At 33.7% G+C, this 3009-nt stretch overlaps 1 pseudogene; it reads left to right on the top strand.

Moving 5' to 3' along the window:
- The first annotated feature begins 2112 nt into the window (after nt 1-2112).
- LOC149547773 (6-phosphogluconate dehydrogenase, decarboxylating 1-like) lies at nt 2113-2783 on the top strand (annotated as a pseudogene).
- The last annotated feature ends 226 nt before the right edge of the window (nt 2784-3009 follow it).

The raw sequence follows: 3009 nt of genomic DNA on the forward strand, positions 1-3009 counted from the left end.
TAGATTCCTAGAGATCAAGTGCTGATTTTGGTCATCCAATGTTCACTGTAGTGGCTTTTTACCTATGTGCAAGAAGAAATAAGGTTTGTTTGTACTTGCATATTTCAAGCTTATTATTAGGCCAATAATAATCCTTTGATTCTATAGTCAATATGAATGAAGGATATAACCTAGGAGCAGATTTTTTCTCTTTTTTCTTTTTCTTTTGGGTGAACAACTTAAACAAAATTCAAACCCTTACTCTTGTGTTTCTTTTTATCATCAAACATATGACAATGCTACAACAATGGCCTCAAGTTAGTCTTCTCTAAACTTTGGTTTCATGTTTATCCATATACCCACCCTAAGTTCTGGAACTTGCTATGCAAAAACCTAACTTATTTATCTAGATGTAGTTAAAATTTGATAGGATGAAACTGATCAAGATATGTGGTACATCAAACTTTGATTTTTCAAATGTGAGTGTTCATTTTGGGTGCATAGAAATCCTGAAGCTTTTGTAATATTATTCACATTGTCAATTTGCAAATGCTAACTCAATCAAACAAGGAAACCCTCTCGATGATTTATGTTTGTTCTTAACTACACACACACACACACACACACACACACACACACACACACACACAAACACACACACACATATTTCTAATTGTTTAGGCTAGGTTGCAACATCTATGAATGATCTCTATTTTGATGTTGTGGGAATTTCCAAAGAAAAGAAGGATCCAAAATCTATGAAAAAAAATAGAGGTGTGTTTTCTTTAGAGACTATTTTGTTTATGTGATTATATTGATTTTTTAACCTTTGCATATTTTTTATATGGAAATTTGTTTTCATTAATTATGGTCAAGTTTAGACTAGGTTCATTCTTGTTACTTAATAGATACATTCTTATATTTTTGTGCTTGCTTGGTGCTAAAAAGTTTGAAAAATTATTTTGGGCTTGTTTACATTGTAGTGATTGTGTCCTTTACAAATTTCTCCTATATAAAATTCATATGGGCTAGCATATCTTAGATCCTTATTGTTGACGATTTCAAAGTGCATTGTACTCTTATGTCTTAAATTGGTTTGACAGACCAGCTACACAATAATTTTTATGTTCTTTACATGGTTGAATTTATTTTGACACCATCTTTAATTGTTTCTTAGGTTCACATTGATTTAGTATGGAAAATTGGAACAAAAGCTTGGTCTAAATTCTGGTTGTTATGATTGTTGTAGGCAACTAAGTGTATTGGGTGTGTATGGACATAAATTTTGGATGCATTGCCAAGCAAGAGAATATGTGAAGATAAGGCAATATCTGACAATAGTGGCGAATCAACTGATGATGAATATGAACTTGAGATAACTCGGTTCATATATTATACCTAAAATTTTACGAAGTTATTTTTATATATTTGATGTTATTCCAATGTGGATAGTCATGCAATGCATTTAATAATTAATAACTAAGGATGTAAAATCAACTTAGCTGGATTGTTTTATGTGAAAGAATGTGTTTCTTAGTTAAGCATTGGTACTTGAGTGTTTCTTTTACTGATGATTGGAAGCACAAGCTTATATTTCTACATGGTTGAAGAATGTTGTAGTTAAACATAATAATATTTTATTGTAACTATAGTAACATTCCATTTGCATGGTAGTGAAACAGTGTAGGAAAAGTGTAAGTGGAATTCAAATATTGACATCCAATTAAAACACAAGGCAAAAACTTGGTTGTTAACTAAACAAAACACTAGCTCTTATAAAAAAGCTACATTATGTTTTGAGAGCTTGAGAGAGCTAATTTGACTATAGTTTTTGTATCCCTTGCCTAGTTTCCTAGTTTAAATTGCAATCTAGATTACTATGAGATTTTCATATGTTGCCTTTATTGTGAAAACCTTGCTCTTGGATAGTTTGGCCTTTTCAAAGATGACACCAAAATAGTCTAGTTCAATAGTTGATGTTGAAATAGTTAAACTTAGAGCTCTATACAATGACATTGCCACAAAAATCCAAGTAAGTTTGTTTCAAATGTCTTTTTTAAGCTAAAAGTTCTAAGCCTCCCTTGGATGTTAAGCTTACTCTTTATTTTGATTGTGTGAATACAAGAAAAAGAGATGGTTGAATTTTTGAGAATAGGATTGGCTGGATTGGCTGTGATGGGGCAGAATCTAGCTTTCAACATTGCAAAAAAAGGCTTCCCCATCTTAGTCTACAATCAGAGCCTAGAAAAGGTAGATGAGATGGTAGATAGAGCCAAAGTGGAAGACAATCTACCAGTAAAAGGCTTCCATGATGCCAGGGAATTTGTGCTCTCAATCCAGAAGCCCAAAGCCATAATCCTTCTAATCAAAGCAGGGCCCCCGTGGACAAATCAATTATGACTCTAGCTGCCCACATGGAAGATGGGGACTATATTGTGGATAGTGAGAATGAATGGTATGAAAACACAGAGAGAAGGTAGGAGGAGGTGAAGAAGAGGGGGCTTCTATATTTGGGCATGGAGGTTTCATGGGATGAAGAGGGTTCCAGGAATGGCCCTTCTCTTATGCCTGGAGGGTCATATGAGGCTTACAAGTATATTGAGGATATAATTGTTAAGATCACTATGCAGGTGTATAGTGGCCCATTTGCTACCTATATTGGAAAGGGTGGATCTGGAAATTTTGTCAAGATGGTGTACAATGGGATCGAGTATGGTGACATGCAGCTTATTCTAGAGGCTTATGATGTGCTGAAGTCTGTAGGTAAGGAAATTCAAGATTCAATTATTTCTCACTTTCTTTGAGTACTTTTTTTTGGTGGGTGATATGATCTGCTAAAGTCTGTTGGTAAAAAAAATTAAGAGTTGATTTGGTTTCAATTTTGCAATCCTCTCGTCTGTGGTCATTATTTCTGACAATTTGGAGTTGTAACTTTCCAACCCATCATCCTAGGTAGAAGATGATTAGGATCATCCTTCATATTTAGATGAATTTATAAAATGTAAATCCCAATTATCAAGGAAATCCTAT

Source organism: Cupressus sempervirens, chromosome 7, assembly GCF_028749045.1.
Source record: "Cupressus sempervirens isolate cs-2001-9-10 chromosome 7, ASM2874904v1, whole genome shotgun sequence".
Lineage (NCBI taxonomy): Eukaryota > Viridiplantae > Streptophyta > Pinopsida > Cupressales > Cupressaceae > Cupressus > Cupressus sempervirens.